Below are 17,992 nucleotides of genomic sequence, written 5' to 3'. Positions count from 1 at the left end.
GAGGTGGGAGGATGGCTTGAGTCCAGGAATTTGAGATCAGCTGGGGCAACATAGCAAGATCCCATTCTCCACAAAACGGGAGAAAAAAATAATGTAAAAAGATTCTAAGACCAAACATTTTGAGATCCACTATTTTATGAATATATTTTCTAAAGTATAACTTGTTCATGTTGAATTCTTTTGAATTCAATTGTATTTAACTGAAAGGGGAGACCTTCTCTCTCTACAAAAAACTTGATTTTTGCCTTTATTCGCTCTCTCCAACAAATGAGCAGGACACACAGAGCCCTTCATAACGGTGACTGAATTATAAGAGAGAGGATAAAACCAGATGATGACAAAATGAAACAGATATGTTAAATACACTCCTTTGATGATATGGAATAATATCTACTCATAAGCAAATTTAAGTGCTTTCCATTAATCCATGCTACAAAGTCAACTCTGAGATTTAAACAAGCCGTAACTATATTCAATGCTATACATACGCTATATATACTATATACTAATGCTACTCAGGCAAGCGGCCTGTTTTTGTAAAGTTTTATTACACACACACACACACACACACACACACAAATTGAGGCTAGAGGTAAGCTGTCCATGAAATCAACTGAGCAGCCCTTTCACCAAAACAGTCCCAACTATAGCATGTTGGTACTACAATTGTTTTTGGTAAGAGTTTGGTCAACAGCTCAAATGCTTGTCTGTTTACAGATAATATCTTATTTTTCCAAAACACAGGAAATAATGTCTCTGTGCCAATGCCACCCCCACCCAAATCACAGTATCATTTTGCAAAATGTCAGAAAAATATCTTTCTCTGTCTCAGGAATGGCTAAACACAACTGTCCCTGAGAAAAGTCCCAGCAATGTTTTTACAGAGTGCCGTGGTAAATTGCCCTACCTGATGTCTCATTCACATGGGAGAACTTGTTCTTCATCCCTGCCAGCTGTGACAGGCCAGCAGGAGTTAGGTGACTCCGCATGCTATTAGACAAGAAGGTAAAACAACAAACCAACAAGCTTTGATGTCTGTATTTTAAGTATCACTGTCTGTGCAAGCTACATGGCCACCCTTCCAATGACTGTGCCTGGAGTGACTGCAAGGTGGTGGATGGCACTTGCTCAGCTGCTACTCACAACCCTGGGGTACGTGGAAGGAGAAAACAGGAGAAGAGAGAGGAAGAGAGGGAGAGGAAAAAGACAGAGGGTGGGAGTGGGAAGAGAGAGGGGAAAGAAGTTGGGGAGAGAGGGGAAAGCAGGAGGGAGGGGAGGCAGGGAAAGAGGAGAGAAAGAGAGAGGGAAAGAGAAAGAGGGAGAAAGAAAGGGAGAGAAAGAGACAGAAAGAGTAAAGGAGACAAAAGAAGATAAAGAGAAAGAGAAAAGCAAGGGAGGCGAGGAGGGGAGAGAGAAAGCAGAGAAAGAGAAAAAGAGAGGAGAGAGAGGCAGAGAGAGAAAGAGAGAGAGAGAGAGAGGGAGAGAGAGGTATTTCTACAATCCATATTCCTTCTTTTTCTTCTACAATCTCTGCTACATTCTAATTTGCTCTTTTTTTTTTTTTTTTTTTTTTTTTGCATTAGGAAGGAGATATTTTTTTCTTTTCTTTCGAGAAGAAATATTCTTTTTATTCCTGAAATTGGGAGAAGAAATCTGACAGTTACTGAACAAGTTATTTCACTCCTCGGCACTGAGCAAAGAGAAGTTAAATGTTTCTCAGAGAGAGGTGCAGCAAAAGGGGAAACCCTGTAGGAGGACGGCACGGCAGATCTGGAAGAGAATCAAAGTCAAGTTCACAAGGTAGGTCTGGAGAGAGAGAAAGAGCTTTGCCAAACTTAGTCTGTGAGTTTAAAAATAAGGCTGTTTGATGGGCACTGAAACACCCATCTGTTGGGTGCATGTTCTTCTCTACAGAAAGCATTTGCTCTTGGAAGTCCATCAAGAGGGAAGCATTTCATATCGAATGGACAAGTGTAGCAGCCCCAGTCTGCAGTTCCTTCAGGCATGGCCAGCTGGGCCCTCTCACTCACCATTTGTTTTCCTTGCCCTTCTCCCTCCATCACTGCACACGCTGGAGTCACCTGTTTACACTCTCACTCGCTCACTCTCATTGTCTCAGCAAACCTCAGCTGAGATGTATGTCTTTGTTTCCGCCTTCGTCTGTCCTATTCTGTGTGTAACTCTTTCCCTGTGCCGTGTCTACCGCATGACTTCCCTCCTCTTTCTCCCTAACACTCAGAACCCAGCAAACAAGAGGTGCACTGCATCACCAAGGCATGTGGGTACTTACGACAGAAGGAAGGTATTCACATCAACATCTAAGGTGTATTGCATGATGCACCTTGCGGAAATACCAAATACTGCAAGAAAAAACCAAAACTGATAAAAGTTCAAACTTTTGTGATGTCTTAGAAATGGGGTAGTCCCTATGGGTACAGGCATTGAGCAACCTGCAAGGCAGAGGGAGAAATTCCCCAAAGAGCAAAGCCGTCTGTGCAAGCAGCTGTGAGAGCTGTGATGGAGACTGGAGTCTTTACAGACATGGGCAGAGTGGGACCTAGGTCATGGTTCTTCTTTACCATTGACATTCTTAGAGCATCTACTTTTTGCAGAGTATTACTACCCGGGGAAGCTGCATGCTGGGCACCCTCCCTATGAATTAGGAAGAATTTGGCCGTGACTAAGCTACCTTCACACCTCGAATTCCCGAGAGAAATATGCACAGGGAACCCCAGGCAAACAGACGGGGTTCATTACTGTCTGGCTTGGGCCCTTTATCATCTGACATTCTCCCAGCAAGCTGGACTGAGTCTCAATCATCCCTTTGACTTTTTTGCTCTGATATCCTTGGTTCCTTTTTCTAAGGTCTTGAGATATTAAGGCTTCAGTGGCTGCACAGGTCAAGTAAAGAGAAATCTGCTCACTGTAAGTTCTGCTGGGCTTTGGTATGTGAGGGGCTGGGCTGGGGACAGCAGAGGTGAGCCAGGCAAGGGAGGGGTGAGGGGGGCAAGGAGAAAGTGGTTTGGACCCAGTCTTGCCCTGTCACACCAGCTACCCAGGAGAGAGCCTTCCTTAGAAGGGGAAAGGAATTGAAGCAGGTGTTGCCCATTATAAGATTCCACTTATAATCCCTCTCCTCCTTCTGTTGAAGACTTTTTTTTTTTTTTTTTTTCACAGAGGCTTAGTTGAGTGTTTCCGGAATCCATGAAATCCTCCTCTTCACTTGAGGGTGTGGGGATGAGAGTGGGGCAGGGAAGAGAAGTCACTCTGAGCTTCTCCAAGAGGGAGGACACAGCATCGCAGCCACAGACTTCCCACACTCCTTGGGACACCCTGATACTGACCAGTGGCATGTCCTCTCTGTGTTGGATTTCGCCATGAATCTACATCACAGGCTGGGCTGGCACTGAGAGGCACATCTCAGGAGGGTCAAGAGCTTATGAGTTTTCTCCCAGCAATGGCGAGCCCTGCTGCAGGGTAAATCAGTAAAGAGGCAGGAGTGAGCCCCAGACAGCACAGGTCAATTAGACCTGGGTGGCAGCAAGGGTGGTCCAAGGGACTTGTGCTCAGATATGAACTGGGGCAGTGGGTTAGGCTTCAGTATCTCTTTGAGGCCATAAATGGGTGGGAGAGGGGAAGAAAGTACACGTCAAATCTTGCATTCAGTCAGAGATCCAGAAAGGGTGCCCAGGGGGCTGAGCCCCGAAGTTTATGCACAAGCCAAAGTATTTTGATATATATAGTTTTGAGATGGGGTCTCACTCTGTCACCCAAGCTGTAGTGCAGTGGCATGATCACGGCTTGCTGCAGCCTCAACCTCCCAGGTTCAAGTGATCCTCCCACCTCAGCCTCCTGAGTAGCTGAGACAACAGGTGCATGCCACCACACCTGGCTAAGTTATTATTTTTTTTGCTTTACATTTTCCAGCTGCTAGCCACTGGACAATTTTTGTATTTTTTGTAGAGATGGGGTTTCTTCAGGCTGGTCTCAAACTCCTGGGCTCAAGTGATCTGCCTGCCTTGGCCTCACAAAGAGCTGGGATTACAGGCATGAGCCACCGCACCTGGCCTCTAGGAATTTTGATGGAGAGTCACTAGAAGAGCCCAGGAAGAGGCATAATTTGCCAAAAAGATGGGAAGCAGCATAGTGTAACTCTAAGTGCAGTGTAGCATCAACCTCTGCAAAAAGACAGATTTGGATTAAAAATCACGCCCCAGAATCTGCTACCAGTTTGATCTCGAGCAAGGTACTTCACACTTCTATGCCTCCTTCCTCCATCTTTTAAGTTGGGATCATAATACTGCCCACCTTGGAAGGCCACTGTGGGATAAATGAGATAAGTGAAAACACTTAGCCCAGTGGCTGGCACAGAGTAAATCGCAAAAAGTAACTGAACCAAGGCTGATAATTCTTCCTGTTGAGTGCAGAATGACAGTATGAGTGGAAGGTGAGTGCTGAGAGCAGGAGGACACTACAAAGCAGCTGCAGTGTCTGGAGCCTGGGCCACCACCACTGAGGGTCACAGAAATGGAGAGAAGCAGGAAAGGCTGGATCCAAGAGAGATGGAGGAATAGCCCGACCCTATTAATTTAACATTTTACGGATGGCATACATGGCATTGTTGACAAAGACAGACGTTGATCCACACAAAGAGAAAAGATACCCAGTTTTATAAGTGATAACGGTGTTTCAGCTTTGATGTGTGTCCAATATGTATAACAGGTACACTTGGGTTAAAGTTGCCTCACAGAGCAGAGAACAGCTGCAGTGAAAGCCATAGGGTCTTAGGAAGACAGGACCAGGGCTATTGGCTAGTCAATCATTTTCAATCATTTGAGTTAACAAGGGGCTCAGTGCTTCCTGATGCTCTTGGTTAGCTGGGACCAAGAGCCTCAAGAACACTTGGGGATCACTGTAAGTAGCGTGACCGTATGTTCTGGGTTGCCCGGGACAGTCCTGGCCTGTGCTTATTGTCCTAGCGTAATAGGAATAGTGTCTTTCTCATGCTTCTCGTACCCTGGCTTGGGTGATCCATATTTAACCCAACTCGAAGGGAGAATTCCACATGTGAAGTCTCCAGGTTCTCCCTGGGCAGAGATGGAGGCATTAGCTTCACCTTTGGAGTTGAGGGCTTGGGTTCCAGAGCCACTGTTACTCCTCTAGCAAAAGCCTGGAACAGCCTTGTCTCCAACAACACTGTTGTGCTGCCTGGGTCTTCTCTAACTTTCTTGCAAGTACAGGCCTGAGTCTTTCATGGTTCCTGGGTTGACGCTGGTCTGAAACTTCAACATCGATGGCAGTGGAAGAAGAGCAGGGGTGCTATTTTTAAAATTGTTCTGTGTAGGCCTGCTATATATTTCTGTCCTCAAAGATAATCATGTATGCTTAGTGAGGATCTTGAGGTTTCATGGCAATTGCCATTAGCCCACATGGCATGAGGCTGGGCCCTTGATGGAGAAATATAGGACTTCATCCTTGAATCCAAATCCTATCAACAGATATTAATGATCCTAGTAAATGAAGGAGGCAGGTTTCAGTGCATGAAAAATGTGCTCTGTGTCTCTTTAACTTCTCTATGCCCCATTGTCCTCAGCTATAAACTAGTGCTTTGGCACCAATGATTCCTGCAACATATACAGGTCTAAAATCTTGTGAGAAATCAGTCCAGACACAAAGGGCCTGACAAAGGTATACTTTTCAGCTCATTTCTGCCATGATTGTGTAGTGATTATTGTTAGCATCCCCACCTAGACCATGAGGGTAAATACACAACTGAATGAGTGAGGGAATGAAGGCATGGATGAGTCCCTTGCCTACAAATTACACTCTAGAAGGAAAATTCCACACGTGAAACAAAATTTTGATTATGAGATTACGAAGACGGTGACCAAAGGGTGAGACATTGATGGCTCCAGTGTGTAAAGCCTATCTGAGAATTCCCAAGGCAATGTTACTTTAGTACATTTTTATTGGCAAAAGTTTATTCTCCGTATAGGTTTATTTTAATTTTTATTTTATTTGTTTATTTTTTTGAGACGGAGTACAGTGGCGCGATCTTGGCTCACTGCAACCTCTGCCTCCTGGGTTCAAGTGATTCTCCCGCCTCAGCCTCCCGAGTAGCTGGGATTACAGGCACCTGCCGCCACACCCAGCTAACTTTTGTATTTTTGGTAGAGACGGGGTTTCACCATGTTGGCCAGGCTGGTCTCAAACTCCTGACCTCAGGTGATCTGCCCACCTCAGCCTCCCAAAGTGCTGGATACAGACGTGAACTACTGTGCCCAGCATATGCACTTAAGTGTCTGAAGTGCCAGTAGTTCTTCTCACTGCTTGTTTTCCTTGGCGACGATTAGTTTCTCAGAAATACTGAGAATGGCATGCGTGGGTTTAGGTCTCAGTTAGTAAATGTTCGACTTAAATATGTCACACATCGTACACAAACTTCACATTTGTGTGTGTGAAGAGTGTTGCACTGAGAAAGTTCTATAGCGTCTATAATGCTCTGGGTATGAGAGACCCCATGCAGTCCTGGTGTAAAGCAAAAGTGGGTTCCATTCAAAAAAATAGTGAAACATTGTTCCAAAGTTCAGATCAACAAAAAACTCTAAATATCTTTATTATTTATTTCATAAAAGGATGGGAAAAAATCTACTGCTATGGGAAAAAAAATCTCCTTTGTTCATTAGTTTTCTTTTCTTATCTGTAAAGCACAAAAAACGGAGGGTTCTTTTCTTTCCTAATATCTTATAAAACAGTGATTACATATATTTCTTAGTTCACTGTTCTCGGAGCTTTTGTCCACCACAGGTAATGCACTTGACAAAAAACAAAGAGAATGAATTATTTGGCAAAATGCAGGGAAAGTCTCAAATATGCACATACTTTTTGACAACCAATTCCATGTCTAGGAGTTGATACTAGGGAAATCATGAAGGTATGCAAATATTAAACCAGAAGAATGTTAATAACAAGGCTTCCTTATAATCATGAAAAACTAGTAAATACTCAGTGATAGGAGATTATAGTAGATTATGGTATGTCCACACCAACAAATGCTAGACAGTGATAAAAAATGATACAGAAATATCTATGATGTAAAAATATGTAGCAGAAAGTATTCAATATATATTTATTTTTCAGTGAAAAAAGTAATAAAGTATTAGAGAAAATAACTCAATTTTTAATGTAAGCAAAACTATAAGTATTGAAAGGATAGACAACTATCCCTTTGTTGGGGTAAAGTTATAGATAACCTTGCTTATTCACATCTTCTAAAGGTTCTTTACAATAGATATGTATTAGTTTGGCAACAAGGTAAGCAATTAAAGCTATTTTTAGGTAATTTTGTTAGTAGAAATAATTATGCAGATTAGTTAGAAGCAATAAGATAGCTTGCAGGACTCACATGATTTAACAGAATGGAGACAATGAAGCTATTCCCTCACCCACATTAATTTATGTTGGTCCAAATGCAAGAAACAAGAATCTTGTTTGAAATCTGAACCATCAGTTCTCAACCCCAGAAACAAAGGAGAGGCTGAAGTTAAAGTCACGATTTAGTGAAGATGAGTCCTGAAGGTAGACGACGGGCTGAATCGACTCATAAATGGCTGTGAAACAAGTTAGTGTCAATACACCTGCAAGGTTTCAGAGGCCATTTTATTGGGAAGTATGGAAAATCACAAAATATTGACATATGCACCAAAAGAAAAAAAAGTCAAACAACGTGTTTCCTGAAATACTTTCCCGTTTTTCATCCCTTCAACAGAGTTATTTCTGGTGAAGAAATGTCATGATCAGGTCTGAATGCAGAACAATATAAAATTAAGAACTAAGTGCTTCATCAAGTTTCTGCAGGTGAGCCACCAGCTGCTTTGCATATACTGTAAGTGCCAGCCAATGAGGTTAATGACTCAAAAACCCAGAGTACAAGGAGAATACAATGTGCAAAGAAAGCGAGACCGCCCTTGCTCAGGTGCCATGGGAGGACACAGATGTTGAAAACAGAATCTTTCCCGAGAGAAAACAACCATGCTTGCATTGTGTTTTTAGAATTGCGCCCTCATGTAAATTAACTCAATATAATTGGGTCCTTTCCTTCTTTGTTTTTAAAAAATCATTAATATGGAAATATGTTAAATATATACCAAAGGAGAAGATGATGTCAGAGAGGTAATCACCAGGCCACTAGTGCCCAGTGGCTATTGCATGAGGTAGGAGTCCCTGGAGGGTTCTGAGCAGCGCAGCAGCGTGATCTGGCTTATGTTTGAAAGGATCACTCTGACTGCTGCGTGGAAAGTCGACTGCAGGAGATGAGAATATAAAAAAGAAAAACGAGGTAAGAGGTCATTGCAATAATCTAAGGATGAGATGATGATGGCTTGGATTATGTTGTAGCAGGGAAGAGGTAAGACATACAGATTTTTCTCCTATTGTAAGAGTATCATTGTGAACATCTTAAAAATTAGTTTTATTGAGATATAAGATGCATACCATACAATTCATCCACTTAAAGTGCACACTTCAGTGGTTTTTTTGCATAATTATGGAGTTATACAACCATCACCGTAATACATTTTATAACATTTTTATCATCTCCTCCCCAAATCTCTGTACCTGTTAGCATTCACCTTCTATTTCTCACCCTCCTCAACCCTAGGCAACCACTCATCTACTTGCTGTCTCCATGGGCTTACCTAATCTGGACACCTCATTTAAATGGTGTTATACAACATGTGCCCTTTTGTGACAGACTTCTTTCACTCATTATCATGTTTTCAAGGTTCATTCACGTTGTAGCATGTATCGGTACTTCCTTTCTTTTTATTACTTAATAAAAAGTATGGATATATCACATTTTGTTTATTTATTCATCAGTTAATGGAGATCGGGGGTATTTCTACTTTTTGGCTATGATGAATAACGCTGCTCTGAACACTCCTACGCAAGATTGCTTTGTGGGTATATGTTTTCATTTCTCTTGAATATACACCTAAGGCCCAAGCCTAACTCTAAGTTAAACCTTTTTCTAAGTAACTGTAACTTTTTGAGGAACTGCTCAACTGTTTCCCAAAGTGTCTTCACCGTTTTCCATTTCCGTCAGCAATGCATGACAGTTACAATGACTCCTCATCCTCGCCAACATTATCTGTCTTTTAATCCTGAACGTTTTGGTGCACCATATTGCATTCTTGATGATCTCTTTCGGGTACATTTCTTGAAGTGGTACTGCTGGGTTACAGTGTGTGCACTTTACAAAGGCTTCAGCCGTATTGCAAAATTATCTTCCAGTGAGGTCTTACCAATTTGTAATTGCGCCAATAGTGTATGATTTTCAACTTTACCACATTCTCACAGACTCCAGGCATTATTATTGTTCTTTTTAGTCTTTTCCCATCCAATGTGGAAAAAATTATCGCCTTTGTTCTATGTCTTTGACATTGTTAATTTTTTAATCTATGACATTGTTAATTTGAAATATGTTTAATGTGTTCATTTGGTGGGTCTTTGTCTTATTTTTGAAAACTTTTCATATATTAAAAGTCAAAACTTTTGATTGTATATCTTATAGATAATTTTTCCAATTTGTTGTTTACTTTTTAATTTTCTTTATGGTATTCTTCACCAAATAGAAGTTTAAGTTTTTAGATAGATATATTTGTCAGTATATTTTTAATGGCTTCTACATTTGATATCATGCTTAGAAAAGTCTTACTGACAAAAAGAACATATAAATATAAAACATATTTTCTTACAGTAATTGAATGTTATTTTTTACATTTAAAAATTACTCCACCCTATTGGTTTTTCTATTTATTTATTTATTTATTTATTGGTATATGGTGTGAAGTAGAGTTCTAACTCTCCTATCTTTGAATAATCCATCCTTTCCTCAATAATTTTTCAGGCAATTGTGAGCATTCATTGAATTCTTATATGTTATTGGATCCCTTACTTTCTATTCCTTTCCATTAAACTGTGTATATTTAGGCAGTAACAATATTTTAACTTAATTGTTGTAGTTTAACAAAGGCATTATAAAATCTTTTAAGCTGCACCGGTAGTCCCAGCTACTTGGGAAACTGAGGCAGAAGAATCGCTTGAACCCGGGAGTCAGAAGTTGCAGTGAGCCGAGATTGTGCCACTGTACTCCAGCCTGGGCAACACAGCAAGATTTTGTTTCTCAAAATAATAATAATAATAATAATAAAAAAATAATAATGATAATCAAATGAATAGCAGTTTTCACTTAGAAGGACATGGAAGTTTATCAACATCCTTTAAAAGAAGGGGCTAAGAAACCAGTCCTAGATTGTCTAAGATATTAGACAATCTGTCCCAAAGTAATATTTCTCTCTCAAATAAAATTGTCTTAAAACAATGAAACAAAAGCAGAGAAACAAATTCTCCCTCTATGTAATCAGCCCCCTGTATCCACGAGTTTTCATCCACAGATTCAACAGACTACAGATTGAAAATATTTGAAAAAAATAAAAAATAACAATAAAAAATAATACAAGTAAAAAATACAGCAAAACAACTATTTACATAGCATTTACATCGTGTTGGGTATTATTAAGTAATTTAGAGATGGTTTCAGGTATATGGAGGATGTGCATAGGTTATATACAAATAACACATCATTTTGCCTAAGAGACTTGAGCATCCTGAAATTTCGGTATATCTCTGGGAGTCCTGGAGTCAATAATCCCCTACGGATACAGATGGGTGATTTACATACTTGCTTATCTCTCCCCCTAGTGGATTTCTTTTGTCATTACATCAGGCAGGAGCCTCTAAATGCTGGATGAAGGAGGGCTCTTGGGTAGACCTGAAGGAGGCTAGAGTAAAACCTTTAGAAATATTAACCACTAAAAAGATTATGGTGTCATCCCATGTCTACATTATTAACATTTGCTGATCAAAAGTAAATGTAAGGAATTCCGATGCGTATTTGATTTTTAAAATTTTAATTGTGATAACTATTGAAACTATCGGGGGAAGGAGAATGCCAGACATCTGATTTGTGCTCCCCTGCCTGACCCCTGTGGTCTCTGATAACTTCCTGGCTCTCTAGTACTATAAGACATCCCAGGCTCATCTTATACATTTCCTGCTTAGACTTGGAAGCAACTGTTTCTCCAAGAAGGGTTGGTTTCTGTTAGTGAATGAGGCATGCTCACGGCTACTGGATTGGCAGTTGAACTAAGAAATATTTGTATGCCAATAGATAGATGGACACACACATAAAATCTTTTATGAGTTCATATTGAGATTTCCAATTCAATTCCAAGACATTAGGGTGTGTGCTCAACTTCCCCTATTACATCTGAGCTCCTTTCTTCCACCTTGTGAATGTGAGTTTTCTTTTCTTTTTTTGAGACAGGGCCTCACTCTCTTGCTCTGGCTGGAGTGCAGTGGCATAATCACAGCTCACAGCAGCCTCTACTTCCTGAGCTCATCTGTCATTTTCTCCTTTACTTCTCTAACCTCAGCCTCCTGAGTAGCTGGGACTACAGGCATATACCACCCCACCCAGCTAGTTTTTGTATTTTTAGTGGAGATGAGGTTTTGCCATGTTGCCTATGACTGGTATCAAATTACCAACGCTCAAGTGCTCTGTCCACCTCTGCCTCCCAAAATCCTGGGATTACAGGTGTGAGCCACTGTGCCCAGCCAGAATGTGAGTTTTCAAAGACATCAGGAAAATAGAATTAAAATACAGTATCTCATAATTGCTCATTTGTTTTATGTTACATTACTCAACAGCCTCTGAATAACACCACTAATACTACCACCTACATGATTACTGAAAGCATTAACACATTTTTATATGTGCTTTCCTTATTCTTCCCTCATTTGCATTTTATTTTACTATTTTTTGTAGAGATGAGGGTCTCACTATGTTGCCCAGGCTGGTCTTGAACTCCTGGCCTCAAACAGTGCCCCCAACTTGGCCTCCCTAAGTGCTGGAATTATAGGCATGAGCCACCTATTCCTCCATTTTTATCACTGGGCTGTATCTATATATATGTGAGAGCACAGATACACTGTACTCTCTGAGCCTGCCCCACTTACTGTAATGCTCCACACCAGTTCTTACTGTTAATGTCTCTCTAGTCATGTGATTGTCTGAAGCTTGGTTTCCAGAAGATTCTTTAGGAAGTGTTCATGAGAACAATATTCCTTGAGTTTTTGCATGTTGATAAGAGTGGATGTCCTTTAGACTTGATATAAAATCCTAGGATGACACTTCCTTTACCTGAGCAGGTTAAACAGATTCTTCTCAAAAGAAGACCAACAAACATGAAATTTTATGTTGCCAACATACATACGAAAAAAAGCTCATCATCACTGGTCATTAGAGAAATGCAAATCAAAACCACAATGAGATGACATCTCATGTCAGTTAGAATGGCGATCATTAAAAAGTCAGGAAGCAACAGATGCTGGAGAGGATGTGGAGAAATAGGAATGCTTTTACACTGTTGGTGGGAGTGTAAAGTAGTTCAACTATTGTGGAAGATAGTGTGGTGATTTTTCAAGGATCTAGAACCAGAAATAGCATTTGACCCAGCAATCCCATTACTGGGTATATACTCAAAGGATTATAAATCATTCTACTATAAAGACACATGCACATGTATGTTTATCGCAGCACTGTTCACAATAGCAAAGACTGGGAACCAACCCAAATGGCCATCAATGATAGTCTGGATAAAGAAAATATGGCACATATACACCATGGAATACCAAGCAATCATAAAAAAGGATGAGTTCATGTCCTTTGCAGGGACATGGATGAAGCTGGGAACCATCATTCTCAGCAAACTAACACAGGAACAGAAAACCAAACACTGCATGTTCTCACTCATAAGTGGGAGTTTAACAATGAGAACGCATGGACACAGGGAGGGGAACATCACACACTGGGGCCTGTCAGTGGGTGAGGGGCTAGGGGAGAGGTAGCATTAGGAGAAATACCTAATGTAGATGATGGGTCGATGGGTGCAGCAAACCACCATGGCATGTGTATACCTATGTAACAAACCTGCATGTTCTGCACATGTATCCCAGAACTTAAAGAATAATAATAATAATAATGTTACTCCATTTTCTTTTAGCACTGCTGTCAAAAAATTATCTTTTTTCCTTCATTTAAAAAAATCATATACTCTTTTTTTTTTCTATGTACTCAAAGAAATTTTTTTCTTTTCTCTAAACTCCCATAACTTTACAAGAAAATATCTGGGTGTTGGTCATTTGGGGGTTATTATTCTCAGATATTCTAAAAGTTAAAATGAAATGAAATGATAAAAAATGTGAGAGAAGGTGATAAATATTGAAGGTGGGAAAACGATCAACCATACAGCTAACAGAAATTCCTTCAGGTATAAAATGCTCTTTAAATATGCAGTTTCAATTTGTCTTTATTTCTGGAATGTTTTCTTGAATTATAGTTTTCAGTGTTTGTTTTGTTTCTTTGCTTTGGATTTTGTGGGTTTTTTAATCCTGTAAGGAACTACTATGAGCTGTATGTTTGATCTTTTTGCCCATCTTTAATATTTGTCAGTTTCTCTCACTTTGTAAAAATCACTTCATTTCTTTTAATTTGTAGAATCCCTTTTACCTTTTATTTCTCTTAAGGCATGATACTACGTTTATATGCTCTTGAGTTTCTTCCAGTTTAATCTTAATTTTTGAAACGACTTTTTCTTTTATTTTGAATTCTTTCCTCATTTCTGAGTTTTGCTAATTCTGGTTTATGGTTTTTTTTTTTTTTTTCCTCTCACATCTTATATAATTTTCTACCATTTTGAAATGCCAGGTTTCACTTTGTTCAATTTGTGGACACATTTTTCCGTCACACTTTCATTGTGTAGAATTTTTATTCTGCTCCTTGGGTTCCTTTTTCTTATAATAACTTTGCCTGGGATTTGACTTTAATATTTTTCTCATGCTCATTTTCCTGTGAAATTGATTTTTCTGAACTTTTTGAATGAGATAGGGCTCGGGAAGGTCATGCTAACTCCGCTGTGCGTCCTCTTGTTTTTTCCTGATAGTTTATGTAAATGGCAGCTTGGTTTCTGGGATTTCCTGGCTCTATCTCCCTCCCTGGCTTTTGTCTGGAATTTATTTTTCCTTCCTCTCTGTTTGTCCCCATCCTGCTCAATTCTGACCTCATCCCCGCAGCCCCTCCTCAGTGTGGGCCCCATCCCAGAAGGGAGCCCTGCTGGGCCAGTTTCTAGTGTCCATAGGGCTCAAAGGCTCTGGATACATCAGTCCCTCTTGCCCTGAGCCTCTTGCACTGACCTGGTATGGAGTCAGAAGAATCCCATCCAGTTTTAGCGTGCTTCCTAAAGTAGTCTGTTCTTTCCTGGGAATTCCTGATGGCAATTTGGGGTCCTTTTATTCTCAATTCCCTCAGTCGCTGCCAACACTGGGTCCATCATTGCTTCTTTCTTTCCCCCACAGACACCAGGCAGGCCCTGTGGCTTGTTGGTGGTCTGTATTCTGGGGTGCTGGGAATATATTTTCATTGAATTTCGTTACAAATGTTCATGGGCTTTTGTCTTTGCTCTCTAGTTGCTTTATTTTAATGTGAGAATATAGATAGAATGGAAAAACGACACTGCCTCTGCTACCATCTTCCCAGAATCCTCTCCATACCTGTCTTACCTTTTGGCAGCCAGAGGTAGACTGTGGCATGGCAGACACGGGATCTATTTTGATGAGCTTATCCAATGAGATAAGATATGAGAGGTAAGATAAGGGATGAAACGTAAAGAGAACAAGCATTTTTTAAAAATCTTAGCATTACATAGAGATTACTTAAGTATACTTAGCACACAATTAGAAAAGGTACAGACACACAGACCTGACAAAACTGTATAAGATGATGGTGTAGCATTGGCTGGAAATAAAAAGAAGCCCAGAGAAAGACACAGTCACCAGGCCTTCCTACTCCAAGGTCTTCAAACCAACAACACTCTTCTCACAATTTGGGTCACCAAATTAGGCTTGTCCTTAAGAAGCTCAAAGAAAATTAGTTGCTATATTTACAGTGAGTTTACATTCATACATATTCTGCCTCTGGAAGTGTAGAGAATTATCTCTTCCATTTGAGCAAAATTTAAATGCAGACAATTAGCTGAACCTCTAGAGGATAAATCTAGTTTCCTAGAACTTGTCATTTTGAGTATTAGGTTTGATGAGCAAAAATTCTCAGAAGGCAGCTTTGCCTGCTGGTTGGAGCCAAAGTCTGTGGGATAAGGATGTACGGGCATCACTGGTGATTTGCACCTTTCTATGGCAAGGGATCAGCATGAGGAACCTCTCTGGAGAAAGCACAAAATGCATCCTGTAGCACATTCATCACAAGCCCTGCTGGAAGGATCTAGTTTCCAGGTACCATTGGTTTGGCCTGAGATTGGACTGTTCTGGGCAGTTACAATACATTTGCAATGGCAAAGCATTTTCTTATTTACATTTTGGGCATGTTTCTGTCTATTGGACTGACTTCCAATAGAAAAATTAAAAGTAATATGTATTCACAAAAAAAGCATGCTCCTGATTTCACAGGATTTGGCCAATAATCTGAGGCAGCTTATAGTCCTTTGAAAATATCAAACATGAAAACATAGCTCTCAGGGTGTTTTTTAAGGGCAGGAAGAAAAGAGCATATGAAATGGATGTCCAGGAATTCACAGGATTAGGGGTGCTGCTCTTTGGTTCATGGAGGAAGCCATCAGGGATGAACTGATGAATAGGAGTACAGCTGTTAGGGTATTCTGGGGACCACATGACTGCATTGAAGCCACTCATCTAAATGTCTTAGTTACAGTATCACAGCCACTTGGAATATCCCCAAACAGTCAGCAGGCACATCACCATGCTCTAAAACCATTACTAAGTCTTTAGTGACTCATAATAACTAAAAATGTGAATGCTGTGAGACAGATTAAACATCCAGATTGGACTTTAGGAAGAAAGAAATTTAGAAGCTCAGGACTGGGAAGTCACTTTTTCTAATTTCCTACCTCATGTTGAAATCTTGTTCACAATGTCCCCCAAGGGTATTTTATGTCCCCAAGGGGCACTGTAATGGTCCATCTTCACTCAAACATTAGCAGAGAGGGAACCTTGTGTCAGGACTTGGTTTTCCCCCTTTCCATCCACACAGATTCCTTCACTGATTTCATTGATTTATGTGCCAATGACTCCTACATGTGTGACCCCAACTGCACTCTCCTGTGTGCTCCAGTACAGCCAACCACTGATTTGACATATCCACTTGGATGACTAAGTCTTAAACTTCACATATACTAAATAGAACCATTAATCTCTGCTCCCATTCCATCCCTTACCCCCACCTCATGCCCCTACCTGTTTTCCCATCACAAGAAATGGCACCAATCTCCATCCAGTTGCTCAAGCTGAAAACCTAGGAGTCAATTTCTTTTTTTTCCCTCTTCCCTCATATCCAGTTCATCAGCACATTCTATCATATCTATCTCCAAGATATATCTTTAATCCATTCACTTCTCCCCATCTCCATTGCCACCATCTTAGTTCAAATCACTTGCTTAGATAATTTATAAATGGTCTCCCTGCTTTCATTTTTGTCAAACCACCATCTATGCTTTGTAAAGCAGCCAGAGTGATCTTAAAATGTAAATCGAGTGATGTCTGTTTTCTAAATAAATCATCAATGTTTCCTGATACACTGTTGTAAAACTTCCCTCCCACCCTCAGGGCCCAGCATGACGTGGCTCTCCCTGCCTCTCTAGATGTGATACGCCTTCCTACTCCTGTCCTTTTGAGGTATGCATTTTCTGTCTCTAGTTTAACATCAAGAGGAAACTATTGAACAGGATTTCATAATGACAGCTTCAGAGTTCAAGCTAGTGAGGTACAGAGACTGTTGCTCCTTCCCTGCAAAACAGCTCTGGAAGAATGAAGGTAAAGAAGTGAAAAAACGGAAATGAAAACAAAGCAGTGAGAAATGGCTGAAGAGTCTGAAGTCTGTCTTGAACGCATGCGGGTGAACATCAAGAAGGCAGCCGCAGACAAAGTGAAGGAGGTCAGAGGAAAGCTGTCCCTGCTCTTGCCTTTTCCCTTCATACCTTGGGCAGATACCTTCCACCTGGACGTCTGCAGGAAGAGCCCAGCCCCAGGTGTGTATAGGAAGGGATAACTTGGCAGTGGCAAACCTTGCTGGGGGAATTTTGAAGATCAGTGAGCGCTGATCAGTCCCTCCTTGGACAATCACTCTCTCTTTCTTTCCCCTTCTTGCCCTTATAATCAGTGAGTTACAGTTCAGGGAACCTGACTCCTCCCACTGTGGCACCCCCTAAGGCAGCACTTCTCAAACTGTGGTCCCAAGACCAGCAGCATCTGCATCACTAGGGGACTTGTTAGAGATGCCAGTCACCAGGTCCATCCTGAACAAGCCATGCAAGAGACTCTGGGGGTGGGACCCAGCACTCTGTACTGTAATAGGCTCTCTGGTGATTCAGATTCACAATGAAACTTGAAAACCACCCCCTTAAGGGTCTGAAAGTGAAACACTGAGCAGCACAGTGGTAGGGACCAAGAGTGGGTCTATGATGCACAGGCTCCTGGCTGCCCTCAGAGTTTATTCCTTAACCTGTTCCTGAAATTCTCCGCCACTAAGCTGACTTTTGGCTCTTTATCCAAAAAATTACCAGAGTAACCGATTCTCCCAAAGAAACATGAGCTTACAGGTCAAAATAACTTCATAACTGAGGAGTACACACACTATAAATGAAAGACAAAAACTGGAACCATCCAAAGCAGAGGTATTACAACAGAAGTACAAAAAGATTTAAAATAAGTATAACTCTACTTAAAAAGATAAATATGAAGCAATAATATGAAACATAAACAATTATATACAAATATTACATATGGATACAATAACAGATGAAACAAAAAACATAGTAAATTGGATAAACAGCAAGTTGAATGC

At 40.7% G+C, this 17,992-nt stretch overlaps 1 long non-coding RNA gene across 1 annotated transcript; it reads left to right on the top strand.

Moving 5' to 3' along the window:
- Positions 1–1,047: 1,047 nt before the first annotated feature.
- On the top strand, positions 1,048–16,839 carry LOC103880701. The gene is made up of 4 exons (XR_004180278.1): positions 1,048–1,152; positions 1,584–1,800; positions 7,769–7,857; positions 16,756–16,839. It is a non-coding gene; the product is annotated as an uncharacterized LOC103880701 (long non-coding RNA).
- Positions 16,840–17,992: the final 1,153 nt, after the last annotated feature.

Source organism: Papio anubis, chromosome 1 (assembly GCF_008728515.1).
Source record: "Papio anubis isolate 15944 chromosome 1, Panubis1.0, whole genome shotgun sequence".
Taxonomy (NCBI): domain Eukaryota; kingdom Metazoa; phylum Chordata; class Mammalia; order Primates; family Cercopithecidae; genus Papio; species Papio anubis.
This window is presented reverse-complemented; position numbering and strand designations above follow the sequence as displayed.